Source organism: Aulostomus chinensis, chromosome 19 (assembly GCF_037954235.1).
Source record: "Aulostomus chinensis isolate RoL2024-O1b breed Wild chromosome 19, RoL_Achi_v1.0, whole genome shotgun sequence".
Classification (NCBI taxonomy): Eukaryota; Metazoa; Chordata; class Actinopteri; order Syngnathiformes; family Aulostomidae; genus Aulostomus; species Aulostomus chinensis.
The window spans coordinates 13,872,663-13,894,668 of record NC_141338.1 but is presented as its reverse complement, the minus strand read 5'-3'; the positions used below and the strand labels follow the sequence as shown (position 1 = coordinate 13,894,668).

Genomic DNA, 22,006 nt, shown 5'->3' with positions numbered 1-22,006 from the left:
ACGCATCTCAATAATCCGTACAGAGAATACAGACAGAGCCCTGGGCCGCCCGGTGGGTGTAGGATCTGGCTTGGGTGATGAGTTAGCAACGCAACATTTCCTCAGGTGGGATTGGGGGGCGTGGGGTTGGGGGGCGCTCATCCAGGATTGACACAAAGAGTTTAATACACCAACCAACAAACAAGCATCAAGCCCCACAAACACAAACAACCCCAGAACCTGCCTCCACCAGACCTCTCACTACTGTCTTCTGGGCTCCAGGCGACTTACAGGCTTCACATTAGCGGTCACAACCCTGAAATGCCTTCCCCCCCTTTGGAGAGCACGGTCTCTGCCCAGGATTGGCCCCCGAAACGGCAAAATATAACAAGTCCCCAAAGAAGACTAATTGATTCCAACTGGATTCTCTCCTACCTTGACTGAGGAAGCTGTTTCACATTAGTGAAGGCCACACAACTGGCAGGCCCTCAGACACCACAACCCACCTTAACACAGACACAAAATACTCAGATACGATAAGGAGAGCCTGCCAAACATCTTTCAGCTGGTTTCTTCCTGAACTAGCCCCTAAATTGGTTCATGTTAAGTCTACACTTACAGCAAAGATGGAAACTGGGGGGTTGTTACATATGTTCCCTCATTTAAAATAAGGGGTCCAAAGAGCATTAATAAATGGTTAATTATTAGGGAGGCACCGATACCACTTTTTTACAGACCGAGTACGAGTACTTACATTTGTGTACTTGCCGATACCGAGTGCCGATACGAGTACTTAGCTAGGAATGTCATATCTCGGCTCAAGTATACCGAGAAGATGGCGAAAACCCACATTGTCAACAACTGAAAATGGCTGGTCATCGAGAGCAATGTATTGGGTGAGAGCCTCCGTTATTTTCACCGCCCGTGGGTTGTCTCCAGACATTTTTTCTCTCTTTGCTAGCGTTTGCTGCAAAGTTGGTTGTTGTTGCTTGCCGGAATTCACGAACTCCTGGAACTCGTCGGCATGTTGGTTCTTCAGGTGTTTAATCAAGTTGCTCGTGTTGTAAGCGCTGCTGTTCGTCCCTCCTCTCGAGATTTCCGACGGGCACAATTGGCAGTTAGCTTTGCTTTTGTCGCTGTCGTTTACCTCGAAATAGTTCCATACTGCAGACATCTCTACTCCCTTTGCTGCCTTCCTGCTGTGCTGAGCTCATGTCGGTTGTGTGCTTCCACTTTAAGGGGGCGCATCCTTTGTGCGTCATAAGTGTGCGTAGTGTTTTGGCTTCTGTCTTTCAGACACGGACAGACGCGCCGCCGTCATATGTGCTTAGGCAAGAGTGGTATCGGTTGTTGTGGTATCAGTAGTACAAGTAGTACAAGTACGCACATGGAGTTTCAGTGCCAATACCCGATACCGGCATCGGGGCATCCCTATTAATTATGCTTAAGTAATGCTTACGTAACACGCTTACATGTAACTAAACATCAACTAACGTATCCTCTTGCTAAAGTGTTCCCTATTCGTAAGGAATACATGCAACAACCCATTCTCTCCAAAATGTTTTGCGCAGACTATTTCACACATGGGCAGTGTTACAAACAGCATGACACACACACACACGCACACACACACACACACACACACACACACACACCTGTCATTATTCAATTTATATTTAGTCACATCACATCCTGGTCTCCCTACGACAACAGGATAATAGCCCCTGGGATCTGAAAGTCAACAGATCTTTCAGATGGAAGCGTCTGAAAATAGAAACCCACAACACAGTTGAAAAGAGTGTGTGTGTGTGTGTGTGTGTGTGTGTGTGTGTGTGTGTGTGTGTGCGTGCGTGCGTGCGTGCGTGCGTGCACGCCAAGAATCTATTCTTATCATTGAATGGGGGATTTGGAGGAATGACAAACTTGATTGTGTGGGGTTATTACTATAACTTGAGTCGTGTCCTGAATCCTGTGATCTAATCTTGGCTCTGTCTGCGCGGCGCAGTTAGCAGCTATTGTCAGATGTGACAACGTTTATCATTATGACTCACTTGTCTGTCTCGTCAGTGAGCTGGAGCCGTCCTCCACGCCCTGCCATCAACAAGCTATTACCTCAAATTATCATCAACTGGGTTTATTGCAAGTTTAATTGCGTTGGGCAAAGCTTGCCAAGGTAGACACTTTGATGATGAAGATATGTACCCTCCACCATAAATGTAATTAAAGCCATTTTTTGTACATATATTTGCCTGATGTAATACACACGAAATGATTATTACCTTAATTTGACACACGTGAGAGATGTGTCTTTATCTCTAATATTGATATCAGAGTCAGAGAATGTGTCGACCTCTGCCAAGGCAATATGATGAGCAATATGGCAGTATGACCCAGTCTAGAGTCTGGTTTTGGACCAAAAGTTTGGGTTGGCTAGTCTACTTGGTGCGCTGCGTCGACATAAAAATGAATCAAAACAAGGAACCTACCGTGGGCACGATGCGTTTGGTTTATTACTCACGTGACAATACATGAGAGCAACCACAAATACCACTGCCATTGACCTCACATGTTTAATGTTCACGTCAGCCTCATAAAGGATGGACACAAAACAGTCGTTATCATTAGGGAAGCTGAGAGACACCGAAAACCACACATGGAAATCGACGACGGATGGAGCCGTGTTAGACGTCAGCGCTGCGTCTGTTGCGTTAAATGAAGCTGACCGCCAAATTATTATCTCTTCATCAACGAGACACAGTGGACAGTGAGGGAATTTCTTCCTCTGTCTCCAGAGAAATATTGCCTTCATGAACTCGAGGGGCTCAGACTGAATTACATTGAACCTTCTCTTCCATTTCATGTTCCATTTCGTGTTGTAACAGAAGTCGATTACCGGTCGTGTCGTCTGCAATCGTGATTCCAGGACTGTAATCGACAGAGACGAAGGTTGTCATCAGGACTACATATGGGACAATTTGACTTTATCAACAGACAATAAAAAGATACATTCCATACATTCTTGTCACATTATGCCATGTTGTCATGGACACTGTTCTGTTCATCTGACAGACACATAAAATTCAAGCTGAAATAAAACAACGGGCAGACGATGCAGCGGCACGACACGTATTTAATTGATGTCTTATTCAAATGACAGCCCCGAAGCGTGAATGTCTCATTCTGTTAAACGCCTGTTGACTCCTCTCAATCATGACTCCTCCAGGCGAGAGGGATGAAGATGCATTAGAAAGAAACTGAGAAATGAGACCAGAGGTACGACTCCGGGAGGGAAGACTGCCTGGCCTTTCTGATGTCCAGACCTCCCACCAGCGAACTCCAGCTCTCTGCAAGATAAGTCGTAAGTGGAGTGTAAGCGGCCGGCGTGAAGGAGGTGAGATTTTTCCCTGGTCTTTGGTTCATTTCTATTGACTGCACTCAAGCAGGGGATTAGGGTTTTCTTTTCTTTCTCAGCCAGTGTTTGACCTTTTTTGAGATTTAATTTAAGTCTACAAAGTTGGAGTATTTTAAGACACTCCATCCAGACCTCCGTATGTGAAACAATTTAAAGACACAAAGCCGTTTTTCTCTCTCTCTCTCTCTCTCTGCCACCAACACTCCATCGTCCTCCCACAAAATGGAACTGGTCGAGAGCCACTGAAGACTATTCCAGTTCCATTCACACAGAGAGAGAATAGCATTTACCGTGGAGATGATGTGATGCTTGTGGGGAGAAGATGAAGGGAATCCTTGTCTACCCTTCACTGTTGAAAGCTGCTGTTGTTGGGTGCTATCAATGAATATATAATAGTGCACGCTTTGAAGCTCAGGGTAGCACAGTCAAGGAAGTTTGGAAGTGGCCAGGTTTTCATTATTACTTACTAAAATTACTGGATGGTTTTTGTCAAGGAATGTCACATTTTTTCAGTTCTTTCTTTTAAAGTTGTGTTGTCATAAGAAAATCATCCAGTATCCTTGCACGCTTGTTGAAAGCTGTTATTTTTTTCCCCAAACATACTGGACCAGCGTGGGCGACTGTAACTCTTCCCTGTACGTGGCGCCGAGCTGCCCTGTCCTGCCTGGTACTTTTACAGAATTCTTCAGGCTATAAAATAATGATACCTCAAGCGTATCACACCTGTCCTCACACTTCTCCACTGGCCAAAGTTCATCATCTAGTCCCATTTCACCCAGAGCTCCTGCAGCACCCCTACACCACTCACTTCCAACCCTGCTCTCTTCCTTCACCACCCTTTACAAAATTAAGCGTAACAGAGCCTATCAACTTTTTGAGAAATACACGTATTTTCCATCGTAAAAAGAGCTGCACAAGAGAATACGATGCCTTTCTCCCTCAGTTAGGACCGGCTGAGCACAGTGGATGGTAGTGGATGGGGAGTGTTAGCATACCTCTGTCAAAAGTCATCAAATACACTTTTCTCCAAAGTTAAATGTAGAACTACTTTCCTGATTGGGTGCAGTGATTTGATGCAGTACTTTATACCTTCAGCTAACAAGAAATTGCTGATGACCAGAGGAGCGCTGCTGCTAGCCGACTCTCAAAGGGAGGATAAGGGCGACTACTTCTGGGCAAACCAAGAACCTGAACCTGATCTTGTGTAACCAGAATACAAAGAGGAGGATCTCCAAGTTTTCAAAGTTGTGCAGGGAAGACAGAGGTATGCTAACACTTCCCATTCACTACCCTTTTATTATGCTAAGCTAACTAGCGGTCAGCTGGTCTCTGACGGTCTCAGCTGCCTAATGCAGCATGGAGGAGAGAAGAGGATCTATCTTCTTGTCTGGCTCAGGATGGACAATACAGACTATTGCCTGAAAAGGGTTTGTTTTTTTTATGTTCCTTTAATGTTTTACAAACCATAAAACATTTTTTCACCACTTAGCCTTCCTGGCAACAGGAGGATACTTTAATTCATTTCAATTTAATTTACTTTCTTAAATCATTTCTTACTGCCTGCTCTCCTGATAACAGGACAATAAATATAGTGAGGTGGATCTGCAACCTGTGCAGCACTTTGTTACTTAACTTTTAAAAGGTTTTCTGGAAATAAAACCACACTTCAAACCTGGATTTTTAAGTGTGGTTTATCTCCATTCAAGTGTTGATATTCTTCACAACACTGTTTTGCCATATTCACACTAGCTATTGTGGAAAAATGTGAACGAAACCACGTGAAGCAACAACAACAAAAAAAATGTGTGTATATATATATATATATATATATATATATATATATATATATATATATATATATATGTATATATATATATGAATTAACATTCCCATTGAAACAGTGATGTACAACCAGAGGTTTTTGCACTCTAATGGTCAAGTGAAAAGAAGTTTGACGCTTTCTGCTTTAAACATGAACACGCTTCCTCACCTCAGCAGCATGAACCCTGCTGCAGAAACATCTGAGCCAACACTGTCATCATCTCTCTAACCTCTCATCTGCGCACATGCACGCTTTGTTTTACTACTTTACTTGCAGAAAACAAGCGTGTTTTAGATATATTGACGTTTAGCTTTGATTGAGGAAAGGACCATTGACCGCAATGCAGAGTAGCACCTACATTCACTTAGCTATGCACAACATTGTATTTTAGTTTTAATTACTTTTCAAGCATACACAGACAAATTGAACACGCATAGAGAGAGCGAGAGTGAGAGAAAATATTAATGTTAACTTTATTTGAACAGAGTTTCCACACTAAATTACAAAGTGCCTTACAAGACAGGATTAAAAAGGTAATGGTGGAAGAAAAAATGTCAGAACGTTTGGAGATAAATAAGACAGCAACATGTGAGGTGAAAAACGGTACAAATAAAAGATGACGGCGCATTCAAACCCGGTCAAACACAGTTATGTGTAAAGAGGGAATTAAAAGAGGATAAGAAGCTTGTTGGTTGATCCCACAGGGAGGTCGTTCCAGAGAGTCAAGGACGTAAAGAGAAAGGCTGCTCGTCCTCTGTTTTCAACTTGACCTGTGGCAGAGAGATGTAAGAGGACAGAGAGGCGGAGAGCAGGACGGTGGTTGGATTTGATGCGTGTAATTTACAGCAGTTTCTTGCTTGATGCCGTGACAATGTGTTTTCTTTGATTTGTTGAATTGCAACACTGCAGAAACTGAACGAGATGTATTATTTCCCAAGTGGATTGAGGGAATAAGCTCAGCTATTCAGAGCGAAGTTGCGTCACAAGTTGCCGGTAAAGGTGTTGGAAGCGAAGGTTTTCAAAAAGACGCACAAACAATTGTTTGTAATAGTAATTCAAATTTTTTGTACTTGTACAGCACTATTTTAGGCACTCAAGATGTTTTAACATGAATGGAATGGTAAAGCAGGAGGTTGGCATCTGTGTTTGCCATCTACAAAAGAAAAATAGAGTTTTATTTTTCATAAAAAGTTGCAATAATTTTCTCTTCTCAGCTGGAACAGATGGAACACACTGGTGCCACAGCCGATGCTGCAGAACTGGGAGGAGGGCAAATGCACCTCTGTGTATCAGTTTGTGTCCCGTATTCCGTTATGAGGGCAAAAAGTAAAACGGTGCTCTTTATGTATCAAACCCCCCCCCCCCCTTCACTAAACAGCTCAGCTTTTTCCTCACACCTCTGTGATTTTGCATATTGACGCTTCAACATATTGACGTTAAAATGTGCTGACTCAGCTTCCCGCACACACCCGACTCCTGCGCCTACCAGATTCGGAAAACTGCTGAAAATATTACACCTCAACCTGAAGCTGATAGGAACTGATTATCTGCCCAAAAGATCCTGCACTAGGAACCTGGAGCAGAATCAATATCAGCCATGTTTGAGTTTTACCACTTTTATGAGGGGAACAGAGGAGGAGCAGGAATCTGGGGTGGTTTCTGACTATGAGTGACCATCAGGAGTCGCTAACCTGATCTTGTAATTTCGCAAGCACTCATCCCATTTGAGTCCAGCAAGAAAACTTCCTGTTCCATTCACCTCCAACTTGTGCTGCCAAATATATAAACTACATTAACTACCTGCAAATTTATAGGCTACATGAACTACTACCAAATATAGACACGACATTAACTACTATCAAAGGGGGGGAGAAGCCCAATGCACCATGTGAGATCCCCTGGCAGTCTAAGCCTATAGCAGCATATCTAAGAGCCAGCCTAAGCAGCCCAACTATAAGCCTGATCAAAAAGGAAGGTCTTAAGTCTGCTCTTAAAGGTAGAGAGGGTGTCTGCATCCCGGACTGAAACTGGGAGACGGTTCCACAGGAGGGGAGCCTGATAGCTGAAGACTCTGGCTCCCATTCTGCTTTTAGAGACTCTAGGAAGCACCAGTAACCCTGCATCCTGGGAGCGAAGGGTTCTAGCTGGGTAATAGGGGACGATGAGCCCTGTCAAATACGGAGGAGCCCGATTGTTGAGGAGTTTGTATGTTAGAAGAAGAATTTTAAATTCTATTCTGAATTTGACAGGGAGCCAATGCAGAGAAGCCAGTACAGGAGAGACATGGTCTCTTCCACTAGTTCTAGTCAACACGCGGGCAGCAGCGTTTTGGAACAGCTGAAGATTCTTTAGGGACTTATTAGTCCAGTCGAATAGGAGGGAATTGCAGTAATCCAGCCTGGAAGTGACAAAAGCATGGACTAGTTTTTCTGCATCTTTTTGAGACAGGATGTGTCTGATCTTAGCGATGTTACGTAAATGAAAGAAAGCAGTCCTAGAAATTTGCTTAATGTGGGCATTAAAGGACAGATCCTGATCAAGGAGAACTCCTAGGTTCCTTCCGGTCGTGTTGGGAGGCAAGGTCATGCTTTCCAGGGCACCTATCTCATCAGATAGGGAGTTTCTAAGGTGTTTTGGGCCCAGCACTATAACTTCAGTTTTATCAGAGTTTAATGAAAGAAAGTTGTGAGTCATCCATGTTTTTATTTCCTTTAGACCTCCAGTTTACTCAGCTGATTTGTTTCATGTGGATGCATTGATAGGTACAGCTGCATATCGTCTGCATAGCAGTAAAAAATTAATTGTGCTTCCTAATAATGTGACCTAGGGGAAGCAGGTCTAGAGTGAAGAGGACTGGTCCAAGCACAGACCCTTGTGGAACACCATCACTGACTACAGTGGTTTCAGAGGGGTTCTCATTAGTGAGTATGAACTGAGATCAACCTAGTAAATATGACCTAAACCAATTTGGTGCAGTTCCTTTAATGCCAATGACATGTTCAAGTCTCTGTAGAAGGATATGGTGGTCAGTGGTATCAGAAGCTGCCCTGAGATGTAAGAAGACCAGCACAGAGACCAGTCCCTCATCTGATGCCAGTAGGAGGTCCTTGGTTACATTGACTAGTGCTGTTTCTGTGCTATGATGAACCCTGAAACCTGACTGGAAATCCTCTAATAGGCTGTTGCTGTGGAGAAGTCACAGAGCTGTTTAGCAACTGCCGTCTCCAGAATTTTGGAGAGAAAAGGATGATTTGATATCGGTCGATAATTGGCTAAAACTTCTGGATCGAGAGTTGTTTTTTTTTGAGAAGGGGTTTAATTACTGCTATTTTCAAGGACTGTGGGACGCAACCAGATAACAGTGACACATTGATCATATCTAAGAGAGAGGCACTGACTTGGAGTAAAGAGTATTTAAGCAGCTTAGCTGGGATGGGGTCCAAAATCCTGTTGAGGGTTCTTTTTTGCTCATGATAACTGCACCGATAGAGTTAACAAACTATTTCAGGATCTGGCTTGCAATACAGGAAAAAACTATTAAATATAAGCCTGTTAGAAATGAACAAAAACACTGGGCCAGAATGGTTCAGTAGCTCAAGTATACACATCCAATAAATACAAGGATAAATGGGTTGACTAAAATATAAGCAATCGTTTTAGTTTTGTTTTGTTAAGACTTCACAATACCCAGTCGAAGAGTTCCTGTCCAGGGTTGAGTGTCACCAGAAATATTTTTATTTCCTATTTGTTCATATCTTTCTTGAACAGAGATGGATATTGTTCTGCCTCTCCTTCTTCACCTGCCAGTGGCCCTAATCACATACTGGCTGCTGCGGGGCTCTTCCACGGGGGCAGGGGGCTTTGAGCGGACCACACCACCTGTTGACGCTGTCATTTCTGCTCTAACAACCATTGGCAGAGCACAAAATCCACTGATACAGCTTCGGACACTGAATTACTGTTACACTGATTGTTATTTCAAGGGCCACTTCCTGTGTGTGGTGTTTCATACAAGGCCGAGTAAACTAAAGCTCCGGAGTTAATCTCAGTAAGACTCCCAGTATATAAAACAATGTATAAACAGGAGGATTACCTTGTATTTGTCTTTTAATTGGTTCTACTTCTTTCTGGGCTGTTGGCAGCGACTGCCAGGCCAGAAGTGCTAACAAAGTCCCTGGCCAAAAGAAAAACAGAAACATAGAGCAACACACTGCCACTTCAATAAGATTCAATAATCATTATGGATGGAAACAGCCCAAATCTGGCTCCAACCTTTCCCCAGACATACAGGCAGCGATAGACGCACCCCAAATCAATACTCACTCCCATCCAGATTTTGAAGAATTTTTGCCTGCTGGTGAAAAGGCTTTTATTGGCAGCCCGCCACTCAGCGAGGGCCCAAGTTTCCTCAGTTGTCCCTTGATTATATTATAGCTTAAATGTTAGTTTCAGTGCACAATAATCCCCATTATAACAAGTTTAACAAGTTTGTACAAGAGGGAATAAAGACCCAATTCAGTCAAAAGCACAAAGGCAGCAAGTGCTCTTGTACGATATTAAAGTTTGATAGAAAATCTGAAGTTGTAAATCTTAACGTTGCCCTCAGGCAAACCAACTTGCCCAGGAGCAAATCCACTATGAGACCAAAGACTGACTGTCACATATACCCACAATAAATCACACTTCATGTTTAACGGGGATAATTTTATCCCTGCTGAGCTAGCAAAGGTCCAAACTCCTCTGGTAGTACTACTTTCTTCCTCCAGAGGCAACACTGAGGAGATAAGGATATCAGAGCTGGAGTGGAGTCCGAAAGGTGGAAGACCAGCAGGTTCACTGAGCAAACCTCCCCTCAGTGTCTCACCAACGCTTCAGACCATCAGCGAGTGTTGGAATTGGATTTGCAAGTTAGCGTGTCCATATTTGGACACTACAACTTTCTGCGAATGTGCTGACCCCCCCCCCCCCCCCCCACTGAATTTGAGTGAAATATTGAGATGCAATTGTACTTTTGACAGAGACGCAGAGTTGTTCTTAGCAGGATACCGAGCGCTGACCACCATCGTGGCGTCCTCACTGTCGCACAACTAAGATTTCTCATCTTCAGACTACAAAAGTTTTAATGACTAAATTCTGGCTTGAAACTGCTTTCCCGAACACAACCGTACTGTTTTTTTTAAATTAGTAACCTTGTAAAAGAGCTGGTTTTGAGAAATAAAACAACACACATCCTCATGACTCAAGTTACCTGTTTGTGTCCAAACCTCTAGCGATTTTGACCGATTAGCATCCTTTAAGGAAATACGGGCATAGCTTTGCTTTGATGACAGTGAAACTGTTGTTTCAAAACAAAGGATGTTCTTGCTCATGGAGAATTGTTGGGTGTAAATTCATTGAAGGAGTGTGGTACTCGACCTGCTCTACTTGTAAAGTGTCAAGAGATAACTTTTGTTGTGATTTGGTTCCATACAAATAAAACTGACTTGACTTGACTAGAACCTGAGGGAGCGGTACCGTCCCTCCTGTACCGTTAATCCTGGTACTGGCACCTCGCTGGACCTCCACAGTGAGTATATCCATCCATCCAGATCCCTGAGGTGGGGTTCACCCTGGATGGGTCGCCAGTCCATCGCAGGGCCATCAGGAGCAATTAGGGGTTCAGTATCTTGCTCAAGGGTACTTGGACATGGTCACCAGGGGAAACAAGGATTGAACCAACAACCCTTCGGTTGCCAGACGGCCACGTATTTGCTCTTTTGTCTATACAGAAGGTCAAAGAATGCCACTTAAGGGTTTTTCTCAAATCTTTTCACTCTTCGGCCAACTGGCTTCAGCTGCTGCTGCATTAGTCATTGATTTGATTGGTTGATAGACAAATGGCTCATCCAACAGTTCCTGTGGACAATTTCTCAGACAAACAATGCCTCCAGTAGTTCAAGTAAACAATCACACAGAAGCCTTTTATCGTGTCACTCCTAAATACAGAGGTGTTTTAATATGACTTCTGTGTGATCATATTTTCAAATGTCCTGGCCTCATCTGGGATAACGTTCCCTCTCGCTGTCTGCTGCGTATCAAACCCTCATGAATAAAATACTGCCATGCTGTCATACATTGTACTAAACATAGTCACACATGCTCACTCTGTTGCACATGCAGACCCCCTGATACATGTTACATGTTACATGAGCTTTGTCTTTTCTTTTCCCTGAGTCTCTTGACCTTTTTTTGTCTGTGTGTTTTCCAGCTAAAATCTCTGAGTGCCTTCAAGTGCATGCCTCAATTGTTTCACATCTCTTACAGGAGCAACACATCAGGGACGCGTCTTCCCCAGCGCCTGTACAACCTCTTTTACCACATGTGCACTCTGAATACCGGTGGGGAAGTTGAATAAGCATTAGTCCTCCCTATAGCTCTTGTTATGAAAGAACCTTTCGGCTCGCTACCTCGTCTGACTTCTGTCTCCTTTGTTTGGTTTCATTTAGTCTTTCTGACTATTTGTTTCTTTGTGGAACTTTGACTTTCTTGTATTGTCTCATCACTCACTCTGTTTGTCTGCACCTTCTTCTCTCTCTTTGTATTCCACAGGAAGAAGCGGCCCAATCCATCCAGCTGTGATTTATTGCTGCAGTGTTTTATTTATCTGAGAGCTTTTCATAAAAGTCTCGACAAGATGTGATCCTGCTAGGTTTCCCACTTTTGTTGTTGTTGTTGTTCTCCCTATCTCCTTTTCCCCTTTCCATGGTGGATGTGGGATGTCCATTGGAGAACACAGGGGGGAATGCTGAGGCTTTTGTGTGAAGATAGCAGCAGCAGCAGCGGAAACAACAACAGCGCTGTTCCTGTTTTTATTCCCTTCACATCCTTTCCTAGTGTCTGATGTAGTCTCTTTGGCCTGTTCTCTCAGACAGGCAGCCCTGCTTCCCTGGACCCCACTCAGTGTAGAAGAGCCATTGTTCCCCCTAAAACATAAACTCCTTCATATCCATCCTCTCTGGCTTAAAACTCTGGAACAGAGCTCTCTAAACAATAGCCCTCGGATAACCATGACACTGGAAAAACAAGCAGGCTCCACCGTAATTGGAAAACCTCTAATGAGTGAGGCTGAATGCCTGACCGTGGGCCACCAAGCCTAAAGCCTGGGAGTTGGTATTGTCTCTCTCCTCTTGAGGCTTTGGATGAGACCGTTCTGCATTGTCTGCGAGGATAAACTGTGAAAATATTCATTTGGGGGAGCAGGTCATTCCCACAACGACCATCCAATCATTTAGCCTAGACTGATTAGCATTCACTCGAAAGGCTATACTCCCATTCGGTAACCTGCTTTCTGTGAATCCCAACTATCTTTCTCAGAATGCCAATCCTTTTAGAAAAAAAAAATGTTTATCCAAGTCTTTTTATATTCCTTGTCTATTTCTCTTCCTCTTTCATGAATAGATGTAGTTAAGGACAGCTTGCTGAGGTTATGAATTTTATAATGTGCAGCCAGTCGGCGGAGAAGCCCAGTCACATCTAATATCTGCTAATAAAAGGAGAGTGGTTGCCTCTCTCTGCAGGGAGAGCTGTTCAGCTCCAACTTGTAGGAGCAGTGGGAGAGGAATACCTCTTAACTGGGGTCATTATTCCTCCAGAGGGAACACTAGGAAGCCTTTGGGTGCCATTTGTCCATGTTTCCTGTCGACATCTGACCCTTTTAATAATATTAAACCATCTCGTACTTTTTGCTGCATGCCTGCCAAAATATTTAAAGTGAGACACTAACCTTTTTTCACATAACAAAATGTCATCTTTATCCGACGTCTGAATCGCACCAGGTCCGTCCGTGGGGCATAATTTGATGCGCCAGTTGTTGCAGTCAATAATTATTGCAATCAAAGCACGCTACATTTCTGTTTTTTTCATGGCAGGATTTTTCTTTCCACATCATGCACCAATGCAGAGCTCCTGGCTGTTAAAATGACCGACTCTCTATAGAAACTGCTCAGCTTGTGTTGAGAGGCAACCAGAATAGATTGAATGACGGTGGCCGCACACATATCCACCGTGTTTCAGGTGTGAGAAAAGTCCAGTGGTATCTGGCCACAAGAGGACTCTATGGTTTTACCTGCCAGCAGTCTACGATAAGAATGTAATTCAAGTTGGATCATCCAAACAAGATGGCGTCTCCTTATATAAAAACTAACGGCCAAATATTCTGACTGAAAGAGAACAACATAAACCGGGCGATAATCCCCTCGCGATCCCCCAGTCAGAGCTGGTCGATGTGGCCAGCGAAAGAGAAGTTTGGGTTCTCTGCTGGAGCTGCTCCCTCCTCAACCCTACCTTAGGCGGATGAAGAGAAAGAGAATGAATGAATAAACATGCTAGTCTACACAATCGAATGCCAATAAACATGATAGATCGATTCTGCACTTCACATTTGCACAATTTGAGTGATTCACCTGCATGTGCCGCTTACAATAACTATTTAAGGAAAATAATAGATGTCTTAGCATTGAAGGAAAGATCTGGAGAGTGGCAGATGCAAGCGCAGGTACTACTTTTCTTCCACAGCATGATATCAGTCATTTAGCGAGACCGCCTGTTGGAATCCATCAAAGGAGGACAAAAGTCATTAGCTTCTTCATTTCACAGCGGTCTCCTTCTTGCACAGATGTTGCGCACCAGCCTCTCCACATTTAACAAAGGCAGAGGTTGCAACCTGTTTGAGCTTCCCTCTGACTGGCGAACATGATGGACCAGCGTGGTTTCGTTGGAATGGTCGTAGCATCCAGCCTTAAGCCAAGCAGCCATGTGTGTGTATAACAGCACCTTTACAAAACAGCGAAACTTTAATACCCCGATGAACTCCTTCTGAATTATTGTCATATAAATACACCATGTTGCCCACAGTTATAACACTGTGGTTGTAATGGCTCCTCCTGACAAATCCTCAGAACAGGCAGTGTCAGTGATGGAATGAGGCGAGCAATAATCAGCATCCCACAGCAGGAGAAGTTATTCTGCAACCAGCTGGGGTCTCCAGCAGAAAGGACCACTGAGAATTAAACAGCCACGGCAGCGCTTAATTAGCAAGCCAGACCAAAGGAAACAGCTCATGTTGCTTGTTAAACATGCCGAAGGCCATAAGCAGACTGTGCAGACTGTCTGGGGGTCAGAGGGTCCCAAGCTGAGATGGTAACGTTTCCTGAGTTCGGCTGAGGTAAATGTCTGTAGAATGTGTTGTTGTTATTCATGGAGGGAGATTTTTGTATTTATCTGAGTGCAGGAGCAGAAGATGGTTCATAATGAGTTGTACCCCTGAAAGGGTCGATTGCAGACATCCATGATGGCCAAAGGACATGCTGTCCATTTTAACAGAGCCAAACACTGACCACCCACCTTCACAACAGCTACGGAGGTAAATAGCCCATCCATTCCTTTAGCGATGTCAACCAGGAACCAAGGAAACCAGTGAGCAGATGAAACTTGACCACCAAATATTTGACTCGGTGCAAACAGATAATTTGTAAAAAGAGAAAAAGGCCCATCATTATCTCACCCAATAAGGTATTGCAAACAATATTTGTGACACAAAGTCATAAAAAAATATAACCACAATCAAAACTGACCATTTGTTCTTGCTGGGTGACATAAACGGTGAGGTTTCTCATTAGTGAGGGAAATCATGGCTCTGCGGCCATGTTCCTCTCAAACAACAACAGGAACTTGTGACGCTCAAAATGTCTGACAGTGATGAGTCCATTAAACTTTTATACGTGTTCTTCCCAGTCTTTTGCCTTCATTAGCATTAACCACAAAACTTAGCAACAGATGGCAACCGAACATCACACGTCTTCTTACAACAAAATATACTTTGTGACTCATTCTAGTTTCCCAAGCATCAACGTGACAACTGTCGCTACGAACAGCTAATCTAGCTTCACCGTTTAGCTCCAAGCCCTGCAGTCTCTCAGACTGTTTACTTGAGGTTAATCATTTCTGCCTGCAATGTTTTTAACACTGGACTGGACCTACTTTTCTATGTATTATGTAAACACCAAATTCCTTTTTGTGATACCACCAAACAAGATCAAAGTGCCTGCAATGTGTGTTTACAGTGGATATTTATGCTTAAAAATATGAATATTTCACTTTCAACTATATTTATTCCGCTGCACCACTTGAACCAAGATGCGAGTTCACGGAGAGTTCACACCGGAACATGAATACAAAATATTGACCCGTGGGTTTAGATCTTTGGTCAAAGTTGGACCTCTTGTACACGTGATCCATTCCAACTCTGCGTAAAGTAGAATATCAGCCTCCCCGGCTGGTACATTTCAAGCTGTAACTTCAGAACTGAAGGTACTAGAAGGCTCATATTCGGACTCTATAATCCTTAGAGGGAGTGTAACGTGTGCAGATTTGGGGGAAATGGCCAGGGGACCGATTTTGGCCCAAAATCTGATCCCAGGATTTTCCAAAAACCTGGATGGTACATTTAAAACTGACACTTAGGAGTGGAAGGTGTTAGGAGGCTGATATTTGAACTGTATCACACATGGACGGAGTGGAGTGTGTGTGCAAAATCTGAAGCAAATGGCCTCAAAGACCAAAAGTCGAACCCTGTGGGTCAATATTTTTTTCTGTATTATTCTTAAACCCCCGCTGCCTTATCAATTACCTTCCGATATCACTCCTCCACTCCAGCTTCACGCCCAGCAAGGCAGTTGCTGTAATGACCTCCTGTCGTATAGTCTTGGCTGATCCTTTTCTGCCAGCCTTTGGGAGGGAGGCTGGTTGCAACCTTGATGGAGCTGGTGCAGTCAGATTAATTCACCAGACAAAGAATCATAAAACTTTAATCTGGGATGAATTGTCATCTTGGTTCTCTGCCAAAATTTCAGTTTTACAGCATCTGCTCTATCCCATGTCTTTTAGCATAGATCGCGTGCCATGGACATTTTGAATATTTCCGCCTTGAAACCTGATTTAATTTGTTCTGAACTCACAGGAGACATTCAGTCTGCCAGAAACCTTAATTACTTTATTCCCAGCTGACCACCCCATAGGGTTTAGCATGTGTTCCTTCCAAAAAAGAAAAAAAAAAAGATTTGTAAGTCTTTAGCTATCAATCAAAGTCTTGAATAAAATTGTCAGAACTGTACCATGGAAAAAAAAGAAGAAGGCAGGAGCTCATCACCCAAAATTAAGCTGTACTGGTCAATCAATCAATCAATCACATTTGATTTCTGAGGCCCAAATCACACATTCACGTTTTCCTCAAGGAGATTTTCTTTCTGATCTGGATACAATGTCCTTAGTCCTTCAATCCAGTTGAGGAAAAACTTCCTTGAAAGCAGAAAAGAAAAAAAACAGAACAGAACTCTCAGGTAGAGCCACAGAAGAGGAAAGTCTCTCCAAGGACACACAGACATGAAATAGATCCCGCGAGTACAGAGCAGATCAGCATGACATAGAACAACTGAGGACGAAATAATTCGAGACAAGTAGAATACAAAAGTAAGCAAGTGAAGGCACCGGTCCAAATGTTTAGATGTTTTTCACTGGGACAGCCAACACTGTAAATAGTCCTTGGACAAGGCGCTTTTGTTCACTTGTAGTTATTAGTAAATTATTTAGAGTATTGCAGTATTTATTATAAATATATGAATATATGGCCAAATAGTGTCATACATATCATGCTGCCCTACCAATATGCAGCTGTAGTAGCAATGTGTAACATACAAAATCTGCAGTAAACTGATCCTTCACATGATCTCCTAGCAACACAACAGTGAACAATATCATTGCACAAGCATCTCCTGCAACTGTCATCCTGAAAAAAAAAAAAAAAAAAGTCATTCAAAACTCAGCCAAAACCAATGAGGAAAAACTCATTTTGGATCTTTGATGGACAGGCAGGCATTTCACAATCTAATTCCTCTGCAGCAGGTAGCAGCACTGTACAGACTTATAAGCTGTATATTTGATATATTCATATCTTTACCATCCACATGATTCTCCTGGCTAAAGCAATCTGAAATGAGAGAAACAATCAAATAAGCTACCATGGATAGAATGTCAACATTTCAATCTTGATGCCCACAATCACAGAATGATTATCCAAAAGCTATGAGATAACACAAGGGGTTACGATCGGATTTTGGAAATAGTTTATTTGCTTAAGCAGGGAAAAAGTGGGAAGTGGAAAATTGGAGAAAAAAAAAATCAACTTTCAAAGGAAGATAAGGAGTGACTGTGCTGCTGCGATTCCGGTGAAAAGGTCACATCTCAATTGGGGAGTCAGGGGGGAAGAAGAGCAAGGCAGACTGATCAGTTCATCACAGAGAAAGGAGACACAAGTGGCCGATAGCAGCAGAATGTCAAGACACCAACATGGCCTGGAGGTCTGGACATGCATGCTGGCACCAGAGGTCGGGGTGGGGGGGTATTGGGGTGGAGGAAGTCGTGCTGCTGGAGCGCTGGAGAGGAACTGGAGTCTGGCTGGTGTTGACAATATCAGGTGTAGGAGAGGAGTTTTAAAAGATAATTTAATAAATCAGCATCCCTACTTAGAAAGAATATTGAAGTTCATCTGTGTAAAGTCCAACAGCAGATCAGATTGAGACAGAAACCTTCAAAGTCAAGAATCCTCCTGAGGTACAATCAAGGTGAAGAGACGGCCACACAATCAGTGTTCTAGATGTGGATCTTACTGTTTAGTACACTGTGGTCTAAACCAGCTCACCAAGTACACCCACTAAATAGTTCAGGTCACAGTGCCTGTTCACCTACTAGATTAATGTGCTGGGAGCTGGACCAGTGATGGCAGAGTCGGGACCAAGCAACCTGATTTCATTTTTTGAAAATAGGATTGCAAAATAGTGTCTTTTGTAAGCTTGAATGTTTTTCAAGTGAGAATATAACCGTGGAGATGCTAAATATGTGGTTGGTTTTTGTCCCAATTATGGGGTTTTGCAACCTTAATCAATTCCTGATGAAAGACATCTTGTCAAACTAGAGAGAAGAATTCTAGAGATTGGAACCCACACGGACACGGGAACAACTTGCAACCTTCACATCGAGAGGACCTGGGATGGCCGGGACCCTCCTCCAGAACCGCTGAGCTTCTGCGCTGCTCCAAATGTGCCATATTTCCAGAGCACTTTCTGATTTCAAGAATGCTTCATCATCAAAATCATACTGAGGTCACCGTGAGTTCCAGAATATGATTTCTATTATTTATGGTGTGATGTAAGGTACTAGAATCAAACTGTTTCCTTCCATACCGCCTCTGTGGAAAGGATAAGTAGCTTTCATCATGTCAGGGAGCTGCATCCCCTCTACATGGTGTAACTGCACAACTGGTGGTTAAGTTGATATTTTAGAAATAAACTGAGATAAAAAAAAACATTTAAAATGGTCAAAAGGAGTCAGTGGGTTTTGATCATGACAAGGTGATGACATTACTTTACAACCAATGGCTAAAACATAATCACCGATGTCATCTGAAACATTTTTCACAATGTGATGAAAAAGTGTATGAAACAATTTCACATCTTAAACATTTTTCTATTGCATTTTCAATGCTATTTTAAACCAACATTCTTCTCTCCTCATCTCCTCTTCTCATCCTTTCTCTATGTTTACAGGGGCACAGAAAAAAGTTTTCCTCTTTCTGCTCCCTTTCATTTGGAAACTTGGTATTTCTATGATATTGTTCTTTTTTTCTTTTGTCAATGAATGAAATAAACTATTAAATTAATAAATACATTTTTTGCCCACCTCTCTCTCTCTCTTCCTCTCCACAGGGACCTGAAAGACAGTGCCCCCCATTGAATCGCTGATCCGTTCCACAGTGTCGTCAGTGAATGATAGAGCTCGAGTGTCCTATCTGACGAGCAGAACCCTGGAAGCTGGGGCTCTGGGAGGCTGTAGGGGGTTGCTGTGCCTCCAGCGCCATTGGACTGACTTTGAGCCGGCATCCTCACAACCGTAGTTTAGCAAAGTATGCTAGCAGCATCAAACACAGGTGGGGATGTTACTGGTTTTGCAGGTGTCCAAATTATGATGATGGTGCTAAATCTACCATTAAAGGTATAACGGTTGCTCAGAAGAGAACATGTGAACAAACTGGAGCAGATTACAAAACAAAACAAAAAAAACCTGCAAAATGAACCCAGTTGTAGCTGTCGCTACTGTCATGACCTGCCATGGTCGCGATGACGACGACAAGCGTAAGACGCTGCAGCTGAACAACAGTCATTATGATAGCTGGTCGTGCCGGAGCACCAACTGTCTGATTGTTGGATGGTGTTTTTTTATTTCCTTTTCTTTGCTATAAAATGAATATAACACAACATACAATACATACACATTATATTCAATGATTTTTGACTGCCAAAGTTGAAATGTCTGCAGTTTTGACATGAAAAAGCCAGACTTTCACCAGCGTGACAACATGCTAATGACCTTGAAAAATGTGATTTATTTTAGACTTGGTTTCCACATACGAATGTTGGCTGTCCATGATTTTGTATAATTCAGAGCATTGCCCAGTTAATAAGCCTGTGCTGAGGGGTTATATTTTGGATGTGTGGAATATTTGCATGGAGCACCTCAGCAACAGTAGCAAAAGTTTCTTATTTAGCTCACCTGTTAGCTTGATTTAGCTGGCAGGCTCTGTGCAGTCTATTCGTCTGTGCCGCAGGTGTGCGGCCTCTTTTCCTCTAACATCAAGTCTTTCACTTTTTTTTTTCTTTTCGTTAATTATTAAAAGTCATGAATGGATGCCGAATCAATTTTTTTTCTCACGTCACTCTGGAAATCTCAATCGAAATATGGCTGTTGTCTGACTTGAGGGAACCAATTCCAGCTTTTGTTGGGGTTGCTGGCAGGCGAGAGGCAGGTATGATGGACATGTAATCAATATAATAAAGGCAGCAGAGGTTCTCTTTGAAATGATCTGCATTTCAATCCTGCGCTCACGGTCACTGGTGTTCGATTTGAATTTAAAAAATGCCATTTTTGTAATTCCACTTGACGTATAAGTGAGTTGTTAGAGGAAGCGGTTTACTCTTAGTACCAAGCCTCAATTAAAGCATTGAAACAGTTGTCTGTGAATGTTAAGTGCCAAGCCTAAGGCAGGGAGGAACACCTTGGTTTTAATGCATCTTTATATGGATGGTCCTTGGAATGTCCTTGCAAATGCATGAATAGCCTTTAGTACAATAGCTCTTATCTGCAGTGTGAAACAAGGCTGCATGCTGAACATGGCTGCTGCCTCAAGAATCTCCCGGAAAAGAAAAAAAAATTGGAGGGAATGAGACGATACATCAAATCCTTCACTCTGATCCCATTGACGTCCAGGCTTAACTCTTAATTGAGGAGGGGCTCAATTGACAGAGCGTGAGTCCTTCCCTCCTATATTACTCACTTAAGCACCTCTCCTTGAGCTGGAAAAGATGTCCTTTAGTCCCTGGTGTCTTGGAGTCAACTTTTAAAAGATCAATTCTAATTTGGGCTGAATAACCTCGATGCCTTCTGACGGATTGCTCATACGGACTCGTGGGAATCGATGGATCGATACATTTTAAGAAAAAGAGACTGAGAGTGAATGAGTGTTGTGTGTTTACTACAATCAGAGACGCCTTCGGAGTCCGAGTTACAGATGAACGAGTTCTCTAATAACTCACTGTTTCTCTGGACAAACGAGGCATCAGCAAAAATGCGTGGAGACTGGAAACTCCTAACATAGCATCTACACTGTGGTGGCAGGCGCCACAGAAACAACGCTAATATAACGTTAATTACACTTCAACATTTACACTGACCGTCTTGGGAGAAGTTCCTCCTTGAACCCCTCAGGTTCCTGCCTTATTTTCCCTGTAGAAAGTTTTTTTTAGATGGTTTTGACCCTGATGGAGGGTCTGAGGACAGAGGGTGTTACGCTGACTACAGATTGTAAAGCCACTGATGATACTCATCAGTTTATGATGCCTTCAAGGTACCCAAGGAGTGTCTTTGCCACTGGTCCAATTGGACCCAGCTCAAGACAGAGGGATTATGCATCTCACAGGGTCTGGGGTGGGGGTTCTGGTTTACTTTTCGCAGCCAAGTCAAACAGGTCTTCAAAAGGCTTAAGAGAACGAAATAAAGTCAGTGTGATAATGTTAGGTGTTAGAAATTTTGACAGATCTTTTATACATGCTTTGAAAGTGATACATTTACATAACAAGAGCATACTCCTCTGTTCCCTCTATTGAACAGGATTACACACAGCACAGGAACATTCAATTCCCTCCCACGTGAGTCAATCATTACAAACTCTACTTGTTACCAGTAAGGGGTTGTCATTGTTGCCTGCAGCTGGAGAAGAAATTCGTGTACACAGTGTATGAAAACACTTAATCACAGCGACTACATGAGTTGAATGTGCAGTGACTGTGTGTGCTTCCAGCAGAGTTAACACCAGGGAACGCAGTAACAGATGATGTATTCCTCTTGGAGCTTGTGAGCCAACAGATCCTTCCAAGAACTAGATGCAATCATGAGCTTGCTTATTTCCTAACAGAGTCACAGTAATAATGTTCACGTGCACTCAAACACCACACGACACATGCTACAAATCACAGAGCTTGTCCGCTGAACCAAACTGCAGCTCATCTCAGGATTAAAGGCTTAGGGACTCAAAGGTTGCATGTGTTCGTGCAAGATAACATGAACCAGTCCTGATGTTATGTGGCGACATCACACTCCTCAGACTTGACACGCTGCCACCAAATTTTAACAGATAAAGCCGGACTGTC

At 43.0% G+C, this 22,006-nt stretch overlaps 1 long non-coding RNA gene across 1 annotated transcript; it reads left to right on the top strand.

Moving 5' to 3' along the window:
* Positions 1–18,299: 18,299 nt before the first annotated feature.
* LOC147244166 (uncharacterized) lies at positions 18,300–19,191 on the top strand. Its single transcript, XR_015110460.1, has 3 exons — positions 18,300–18,406; positions 18,851–18,901; positions 19,010–19,191. It is a non-coding gene; the product is annotated as an uncharacterized LOC147244166 (long non-coding RNA).
* The last annotated feature ends 2,815 nt before the right edge of the window (positions 19,192–22,006 follow it).